This window comes from Kryptolebias marmoratus, linkage group LG8, assembly GCF_001649575.2.
Source record: "Kryptolebias marmoratus isolate JLee-2015 linkage group LG8, ASM164957v2, whole genome shotgun sequence".
In the NCBI taxonomy this organism is placed as follows: domain Eukaryota; kingdom Metazoa; phylum Chordata; class Actinopteri; order Cyprinodontiformes; family Rivulidae; genus Kryptolebias; species Kryptolebias marmoratus.
The window spans coordinates 11,501,386-11,511,432 of record NC_051437.1 but is presented as its reverse complement, the minus strand read 5'-3'; the positions used below and the strand labels follow the sequence as shown (position 1 = coordinate 11,511,432).

The window sequence follows — 10,047 nt, the reverse complement described above, 5'->3', positions numbered from 1 at the left end:
GAGGAGGGGGAGTGATGAAGAGTGTGGAGTAAAGGAGGGGGGAGGAGACGTGGAGAGTCGCTTTATTAACGTGGCGGCTCCCGCTAAAATTCAGGGAGTGCTGTTGCATCCAGCTGTTACTGGCTGCGCGAGGCTTCGTCGCCATGGCAACACAGCCCTGCGCGACTGCTCAAGGTCGTTCATCCAGCTCTGAACCGAGCAGCGCGCTGCTCGTATGATGTGCACAGAGAGAGAGGGAGCGAGAGGGAGAGAAAACAGAGGAATCACTTCAAAGTGACCAGTCCAAAGCACTCCAGCGACGGTGAGGTGAACAAACTCGGCCCTTCCTCCATCTGCCCCACTGACACAAACACACACACACACACTTACACTTACACAGACCAGTTACCTTTTTTTTAAATAAAGAAACAAAAAAACAAAGCAGCTTTGTGATTTGCCGGTTCTTTTACCAGCTGGTGGGAGAACTCGGAGCTGGTCAGTGGGAGACGGAGGGATTGGGCGTCTGGAGAAGAAGTGAGCAGCAGAGATTGCCTCTGTGTTTTCCTGCCTCTCATGGTGCATTGCTGTGAGGCTACCTGGGGCTCCTTCTCCACCTTCTCTCTCCTCTCTCAGAGGGGCTGCATCTCTCGGGAGGAGGGGGTGGGGAGGGGAGGGGGGGAGCGCGCTCTGCTGCAAGTTTGCCGGCACCAACTCGACTCGCTGCTGCACACATTGTTCTCTGAAATCTTCCACGCAGTCTCTGAACGCCACGACGTTACAGATTAATTCCATGCGAACGCTGGGACTTCCGTGGGACGGCGCCTGAACGCCGATGGGCTCGTGCTTGCAGCGTGTAAAGTTGAGCTGTGGAAAACGTTGCAGGATTTTATTTTCTGCAGGGTGTAAGAAAAGGTGTACTTTACGAAACTGTCTAAAGTTACCTTACAAAAACTTGTAACTTGGAATTAAAAAACTGAATTCAATGTCTAAAGATGAAGATAAAGCAGGAACTATTGATATATCTATGGATAACGTTCTACATTTTTACTTGATTACAAATGCTCTTTTGGTCTCTAATAAATCTTTATTAAAATCTGCCCCAGTTTATAGAACAGGTCTTTTCCTTTACCTTCAATCCACTTGAGTATGGAACGTCACAGTAGCTGCTGGCCTTTCAGGTGTTTGACTCCTGAGCAGTCTGCTGCACATTACAGACTAGTAATACATTAACAGATCAGAGAACAGCTTGTTTTATTAAACAAAATATGCAGAGATGATAATAAAAAAGGTGTTGGGTCGTCTGTCTTACTAAGGTTGGAAAGTGTATTTTACTTCATCCACACTGGTTCCTTCAGGTGTCGACACCTGAACCATCCAAAACGATCAATTACTGCTTTCATAATGTATCCTGGCACAAATGTTTTTATAAAGGCACAAGAATCATCGTGCATAAACGCGCAACGATTCTCTGATAGTTAACGCTTTAAAATCCTGTGGCTTGCACCAAAGGTCAACATCTCATCACAGCCTTGTGCCACATGACAGGAATGCAGGAAACAAAACAGCTCCTCAGGCACAGTTTTAAAGGGTTGTGTAAATGGGGTTTTGATTGGAGAGACACCAGTCAATCGGCCAGTATTGGCTAAGTTTAAGAAACTGGCAGTCTGCCATGCCTGTACGTATTTAATCAGTTACCAAGTAGGAGAATGAAGATGTAACAGCAGCTGCGACAACCAGCTCACTGTATGACACGGTTTAGTTTTTTTTTAAGCGAGAATGCTCTTCTACATATTATTTTTATTATTATTATTATATTATATTATATTATTTTGTCTCTGGACTTTCGATCAGTGGCATGTCACTGTGAGCATGATTTGCCATCAAATGACGTATGCTTATCTAAAACTGATCTGTGGCTGAGTGATTGACAAACAATACATTTTTGCCTCTGTAGACAATCGTTTCATGGTGCTTTTCTTTTTTGCAACTCTTCTTACTCCACCTAGGGATCAGTGTTAAATCCAAAAATGATTTCAAGGTTGAAGAAGGCAGTTTCGTACAAGCATAGGTGTCAGCTTGCCTGATAGATGATTATTGTCATAATATTAAGAGTACACACAGGGTTCCACTGGATGTTGCACTGATGTTTTTTGGGAACTTTTTAGCTAAGACCCATCATAGGTACTGCAGTGAACAGGGAAGAAAAACACGTTTTTTTTTCCAAATTGGGCTTCAGCAATGTATCAGGGAAGTGTGAATTAGAAAATCTTGCTGCAGAGTTGCTTGTTTCCCACCCAGTGCTCAGTTGGTGAACGATGCACGGGTTTTCTACTACAGCTGAGTTTTATTAAAACAAGAAGAGGTAAAATGTTCCACAACTGATCTGCTGCCTTTTACTGCTGAACTTCTCTGATGACGAATCTGAGTGCACGGACAGAAGGGTTAGAGTGCGAACCCTTGTGGACGCACAGGCATTGAAATCATAAATTGGACTTTAATTAGCCAAACCTAAGCAGCGCCCCCCCCTCCTCCCCCCAACATACACCCCATTCTCTGCTTGGTGACTTTACCAGGCATCTCACAGATTACCACCGAGTCATCATTTTCTAGGAGCACAGCGAAGAGGTTTGTAGCGTTTAGTAGTCAGCGGCGTGATGGTGAAAGGAAGTTTTGCTTCTGAACCACCGTTTAAAAGTTAGAAAAACTTCTGCGTAAGCTCCTGACAGGGAAGAGTTGGAGGGTCGGGGTCAGGACGGGGTTGGTTTCTTGTTGCTGTAAGAGAATGGATGCTTGTTAAACGGGTCCTTGGAATGATCTGTGTCTAACAGGGGGAGCTCTGGGTTTTTACTCATTTTCCATTGTAGAAAAAAAAAACTACGCAGAGTTTATGTCTTTTATAGCTCCTTTCCGTGCCCATACACACACACGGACAACATTTATGGGGAAGGAGATGAGGTAAATGTTACCAGCTGCAGCACAGCAAGAAAGTGGCTTCAACTCTGCCTGAACCCTACTGTTACGTGACCGCCTCCTCAACTTAATTCACTACCGTTCAGCCTGCCCCTCAGCTGCCACGCCCCCCCTGCATCCCTTTACCCCCACCACACACACACACATATCCATGCAATAATAGTGTTTCTTCTTCTGTTTTTGCATTTATTATGCTTTTCCTTATCCATTTTTCATAGTTTAGGTTCGTTTTCCTTATCCTTCGACGGATATTTCTCTTTTTGTGGCGTTTTTCTGATTCCGTACCAACCAGCACGTCTTCCAGTGTCCAGTGTCCTCAGCAGGATCACTGCTGAGCTTGTCAACCTTCGTGTGAAGCGGTGAGCTGGACGAGTGGACGTTGTGTGCTCGGCTGCAGCTCCGCCTCCCCTCTGAGGTCACGATGTCAGTGTAGTGACGTCATCGGCACTTCCTGTCGAGTGGACTTCACTGTACACTGCAGCACCTTGCAGAAGCACAGAGCTTTGTTCAGCGGCACGCGTGCAAAGCTGTCGCCCTCCGCTGCTATCTGCTCAGAAACTGTAAAGGAAAAGAAGGACGGAGAATCAAAATGATACCGATGAAACTTAAAAAGGCAAACAGGTCAGACAAAATGTCAGCCGAAACCCAGTGGTTATGGTTTTTAATTCCAGAAAACTGTTGCGTAAGAGGTGAAAGTTATGAAAATTTTAAAGCGATCCCGTGATGTACAGAGAAGACACAGAATCAGGCTGAAGTCAGAGTGCTGATTTTACCGTTTTGCTGTCGACGGGGACCACGCAGAGTTACTGCCATCAGACCACGTGTTTCTGCCAAGCTGGGAAGTGGAAAGAAGCGCTTCATGCATGGGCCCCCAGCTCAGGCAGAGGGAGTGTCTTCAGTTGAATCAGCTTTTCCTCTATAAACCTTTTTTTTCTGTCCTTCGCTTACAATGAGTCTGTTAGTCCTGTGAGAGTCGAGTGGTCAGAAATAGTCAGTGACATCCGCATGCTCTCTGTGCACAAAGAGGCCGGAGTTTTGATTTTGGTTTGATGCAGTTTGAGACGGATTTTGGTTCCTTTTGTTATTTTCTTTTAGATGCTTTTAAAAGTTGTTTGTGCATTTATATGCTGCCCAATAAATTAGGCTTTTTACAATCATGTGTTATTTATTTTTTGTATGTACACTACTGTGCGTCATTATACGATGCACAGGATGAAATATTGTCTCCTAGTAGACTGCAATTTCTAATTTTGAAAATCATGAAGAAGAAAGGGGGAATAGAAGGCTTTTGCCCATAATCGATGTTATAACCTTTCTATGGGACTAACAGTCAAGTGTTCTAAAAGCATCTAATAGGTGCGTGATTATTACTGAAATTATGTTTGGTTTCTGTCGTATGTTTGTGGTAAAAATGAAACAGTCCTTTTAAATAAAACCTTTACAGACTTTTTGTTTGTTGCGACTATTCCAACCTACCTACCAGATATTTTTTAGGAGCTTTTACACCAGCGGTCTCCAACACTGAATGGTTGTTTGTCTCGTTTGTCTCCGTGTGTCTCTGTGATGGACTCGCGACCTGTCCAGGGTGTCCCCCGCCTCTCGCACCGTGATGGCTGGAGATAGGCACCAGCTCCCTGTTACCTATAAAGGTGAAACGGGTAAAAGAAATGGATGGATGGATGGGTCTCCAGCTCGGGTTCTGGGTGGGAACTATCTTGCATATTTTAGATCGCTTCCCTGCTTTAACACATCTGAACTAAGTGAACGTGTCTTTACTAGAATCCTGCAGAACTTGATCACATGCTGAGGAGGTGATACAATCATGTGAATCATATGTGTTGGAGGAATGGTACATCTAAAACTTGCAGGATTGCGTCTCCTGAGAACTGGTGTTGGGGACTAACTAACTTCCACTCTCTGTTTGCTCTCTAATCAAGCTGTTTGAAAATGTGCACAGGTGTCTTTGTGAGGACCTTTTTGTTTCTGGAAAGAAAAACTTGGTAATGCTGTATTTATGTCACCCAACAAGCACACAAACACACTTTGGAAGGGCGTGCACACTTTTACAGTGTGCGCTAACTGTAAACTCTTCTCCCGTCACACGTCACTGACAGGTCTTCAGTTAAGGCCTTGCGGAGAGTACGTGTTAGCCCAGCACGATCTCTTGCCCTGTCTCACCAAGGCTAAAAATAACCCCATCTCTGTTCTAGGCGCGGAGAAAAGGAGGGAGGGAGCATGTAGAGAGGGTGGAGGAAGGAGAGCAGAAGGTTGGGCTGATGGAATGAGAGCCGGAAAACAACATTCAAGGCAAGAGAAAGGGCAGAGGAGATGAACAGAGGGAGAGCAAGGGTTAAGAGAGGAAACGACAACAAGCCATTAATAATTTACCTGCAGGACACCTCCAGTTCAACCTTTAGTTCTGGTCAGCGAAGCTCAGGAAAGAGCAAAGTCTTGTGTTGACGAGCTCATAATCTGTTCAACAGCTTGCCTAATCTGCTAAGAAGTGTGTTCATACCGACCAGTTCTGCAATTTATAAATGAAAAGAAAAACGCATTACGGTGAGATGGGGAAACACGATCAAGGAAAGCCAGTTAACGTAAAAGATTAATGAGACTGAAGCTGCTAAACGCTGCACAGCAGTCTGCTTTGGGGACTTTATAATGCTTGGATGTTATCCTAATTTCTTCAATGCTACATCTCAAAGTAATATACCAATAACATCCACCCATCTATCCATTTTCTTTACTCGCTTCTCCTTTCTGGGTCGCAGGGTTACCAAAAACTAAAGTTTTGCAATAAGTTTTAGTGAAGCAGGATCGCTTGGGATGAATGAGAACAGCCAGGTGTGTTTTGTGTCTGATAGCGTGTAAAAAAAAAACTTCTACATCCATGGATTTTCACTGCAAAGGTTCTTCAGCCTCCTATGTGTGTATAAAGTCATCCAACCTCAGTAAATGCATAAGGACGAGTCATGGTCCATCTGTACCTTTTTCTATATTCTCAGGCATTTGGAAGTTGTATTTTTCATTAACTGTTGAATTAAAGTCTTTCAACTCTTTGAGAAGAAGTGGGTTGAGCGTGGTTTAGTCATCACCCAGCGTAGATGCCTCTAAAACAATATTTTTAACAAATGTGTGGCTCAGCCTGAAGTATCACCTCCTCTTCCTTGTTTCGGTGCTCTCTGGTGGTCTTTTAGCTTCATTTTTCTGATGGAAAACAAGTCATGGTGGACAAAGTTTTCCTTTAGATTAGAATTTAAATAAATTGCAGATTGTATTGTAAATCATACGATCATTCACAGATGTCAATTTTTAGTTGTTTTCCGCGATGTGATCGACTGTTTCCTACCTCTCCTGGCTCAGACTAACGTAACACCAATCAGTATTTGACCTACAGGTAGTCATTTTCCAAATGCTACACACTTAAATCTTTTCAGAGGACTGCATGCAAGTCTGCCTGCGTTGATTGAAGACCTAAAATCGTTCCTAAATTAATGTACGACCACGTCCCAGACCTAAGACTCATGGTAACCTGGACAGAACTGGATGCCATCTAAAACGTCGCTCCCGGTGATGATGAGCGGGTGGAACCAGCTTCAGATAAGCTCACCGGTTTACTGTATTGTTACAAAATAAGCTAATCGCGAAAGTCATATATTAGACTGAAGGAGCTGGAGGAAGGTTTGACTAGAGCTAAACTTGTGCCTCAAACCTTCGCAGAGCCCACACCGAGTGCAGACTGATGATGTATCTGTGTCACACAATGAAACACCAAACTATGGTCTCTGACAATTAATTACTAAATGACTACAGACATGAGCATACGGGTTACTGAAATTACAGCCGAAAGAGGTGGTATGTGGAACTGACATGACTGGAGTTGATTGTCTACTTGAACTGGCGGGTCAATGGACAAAACTGACATCAAGGTATCTGAGAGTGGCACATTGTCTGATATTAAAGATGTTTTAAGACGGCAGCAATCCCCTCTTAACCGCGCTCGGACTAGCTGTTAGCTCATCAGTCTGGTCCAAATTAAGCTGACCGAACCGAGGTTGTTCTATCTGCAACAGGTTATTAAAAGATCTGAACTATCCCTATGAGAAAACTTGTGGCTTCTGTCATGTTTCAAGTAAACTGACCTCTCTTTTTTTATTGATTGCTTTTTCTTTCGACGCTTGCTTTTGTCAGCTCATAGTTTTAAAGCCAGCGTGAACTGACTTTGTCAGTCAGCGTGACTGAAACAGAAAAACTGAGATTAGAATCTGCTCGACGAAGACTGCAGGAGACCTTTAGCTGTTCGCACCCGTCACGCCTTTGAACGGGATCTCTAGTTTACCAGCCTGTCCTGCTCTTCAGTGGGAACCTTCCTCCCACTCCTTCAGTTTAACACTTTTAACTAGCTTTGTGGAAAAAAAAAATAGTTTGACAATGAACAACAAAGTAGCTAAAAAAGCTTGTGCGTGTACTAATTTTATGTTTCTCATTCCCTGTTGCTGGCTGTCGAAGTGTCCTTTTAGGCAGCACATTACTCAGAAGCGCACACATTTATTCAGCTCTGACATGTCAGGACTAATTTGTGACTGTTCCGCGTTTAACCTTTGACCTGACACACTTCAGCTGCACACAAGAGCAGAAATATAGCCAGAGGGGTTAAAGGGGGGCGGGGGGTGACCTGTTGCTGTGATATGACTAATGTTGCTCAGTGCGAATGGGTGACTTTGAGGCGTATTTAGAGTTTGGATTCGCCAGCAAAGCACAGTGAAGTATCGGAGAAAGGTTAGGGCGATGGTGTGCTGATGATTTTTTCATGAGCTTTAATTGCTTCACGCTGTAACTTTTCGTCTTCTGCACAGAAGACAGAAAGCAGAGAGGATGTGGGAGAACGGGAGAGGTTTTTGGTTTTAGTGCCTCGTGGGGGTTGGGAGTTTGACGCGGAAGAAGAATGGACTATGTCGTTGACGTGAAGTGTTTCTCAAACAGTCCATTAACTGTGTAACCCTAAACCTCGGGGCAACACGGAGACCTCTTGGCCCGAAGTAAGGTGTGACAGCTCGTTATGCTACAGAGTTGGGTTAAACCCCCTGTGTTTATCCTGAAACGCTTCAGCTAGTTTTAACTATTTGTGACATTTATAAAAGATTGAAACACATCTGTTTGACTCTTTGGTGGAAGTAGGATCTAAAACAGAAAACCAGTGACACTAGTGAATCCATATTTTAACTGGAAAATAAAAAGTAGAGTTTATAAGGACGGGACAAGAGGACATCAGACACTGTGTTGTCCTTCAACATGTTCACAGCCATTAACTTTCCTGAATGCAACACTTCTGTGATCGTTTTGAAGATCCTTTGAGGGTCTCCTTCTCTTCAGAATCAAGACCACAGTTTGTTCACTCAATGAGCCGACAGCCCTGAAGATCATCCTTACCATCCTTTTTCCAGTCGGCATTTATGGATGCTGTTGCAAACAAAGGCTGCTGTGCTCCACTGCCATTGAAAGGAGTGATTGAACCACACAGTTTTACTCTTTTACACCAGATGGTTGTTTGGACTGAGTCAACTTAACGTCGGCAGTTTAGCAACAACTACAGTCTCAATTTAAAAATTTATTCATTTCATTCATTTGCAGTTGCTTAGACAAGCTAACAGCTAGTCCAAGCGGGACCAAGACCAAAGTGGATTGCTGCGGTCCTAAAACAACTTTATTCTCAAAAATTTCATGCAAACGCTGTTTATAAACCTTTTTTTTTTAATACCACTGTCAAGTTTGCATCACGTCTCCTCCAGCAGAAATATTATGGTACTCCTGCCAGAAGGGCCACAGACTGCACCTGTGGTAGCTTTCGGTTTTTATTGGGCCCCGTTGAGCATCGCGGTATTCCTCCTATAATCCAGCTGTTGTAACAAACGCATTCTTATTTCATGGGTGGAGAGGAGGACGGAGGAGAAAGTCAGCCACAGGTGGCTGAAAGGGGGGTGGGGCAGCGTGTATTTCTTCTCGTCTTGTAGTTCGTCTGCATTTTATCTGCTCGCATTTTTTTAAATTTTTTTTATAAGATTCGCAGCCTGCTGCTCTCTCGAGGATCTCTGCACGCCTGCCTCCGCCTCTGTCTCGCAGCCAGGTGGACGAGGAACAGGAAGGAGACGGCTGTGCTGTTCATGTGTGGAGAACAGAGCGATGGGGAGCTTCTTCGGTAGCTGTGGCTGTTAATTAATCACACACACACACACACAGAAGGATGAAGCAGTCCTAAAGTAAAAAAAAAAAAACCCTCTCTACCAGACACTACTCTCTCTCACACACACACAGCCTTGTCTTCTAACAAGTGGCTCACAGCCATTCTACGTGCCGTTGCCTGTCATGCCCACTCTCTGTTTCCAGAGCCACCCCTCCCCTCCCTGATGCTATGATCTAACTACCCCCCCCTCCTTTCATAGACTCTACCCATGAGCGTTCACACACACACACTTGCAGCAGCACTGTGGCAGGATGTGGGGTGTGTCCCCGTTGTATTTATATGCGTGTTGTTTTTGAATAGACCCCAACACGGACCCTTGGGTCAGTGCTGTGATGGAACTTGCTCCGTCTTGAGGAGAAGCTGTTGATCCTGCGGTTTTCAACCCTCTCTCAATCAAGGTGACATCTGTTTGGGAAAAACAGAGGAAAAGCACTGAAATGCAAAAAAATAAAATAAATAAATAAGCCATCTATATTTTTCATGCCCCGTCTCTCTACCCGATCAGATCAGCAGCTCTGCTTCTTTTCTCTTTTCTCTTTTCCCTCTGTGACCGGGGGGGATGTAAAATAAACACGGGTGGTTGGAAAGTTGAAAACAAAAGGAAAACCCAAGAAAAAAAAAAACCCCAACACAAGCTTGAAGTGATAAAAATCGAGAGAGTTGGCGGAGGAGCAGGGGCGACTTTCAAATCTTTCCAGTCACATTCTCAGAGTGGGTCAAAGTTCCCCCAGCAGTCGGAGACGCGCTCTGATTGGCTGCGGAAAGGTGAAATTAAAACCACGGTAAACTTTTGACCTCGCAGGAGCCATGGAGAGGAACGCCCATCACTGTATCCAGAGCGAGCTTCCAGCCGCCCC

General features: G+C 44.4%; 1 protein-coding gene and 1 long non-coding RNA gene across 5 annotated transcripts in view; one reads left to right on the top strand and one right to left on the bottom strand.

Annotated features, from left to right (window-relative positions):
• The window catches only part of LOC108232068 (nuclear receptor coactivator 3), a 62,856-nt gene that overhangs the window by 11,682 nt on the left and 41,127 nt on the right, over positions 1-10,047 (top strand). The gene's annotated exons all lie outside the window — the stretch shown is intronic.
• Positions 3,122-3,934, bottom strand: LOC119617276. The gene is made up of 2 exons (XR_005233497.1): positions 3,723-3,934; positions 3,122-3,507 (listed from the first exon to the last, which is right to left on the bottom strand). It is a non-coding gene; the product is annotated as an uncharacterized LOC119617276 (long non-coding RNA).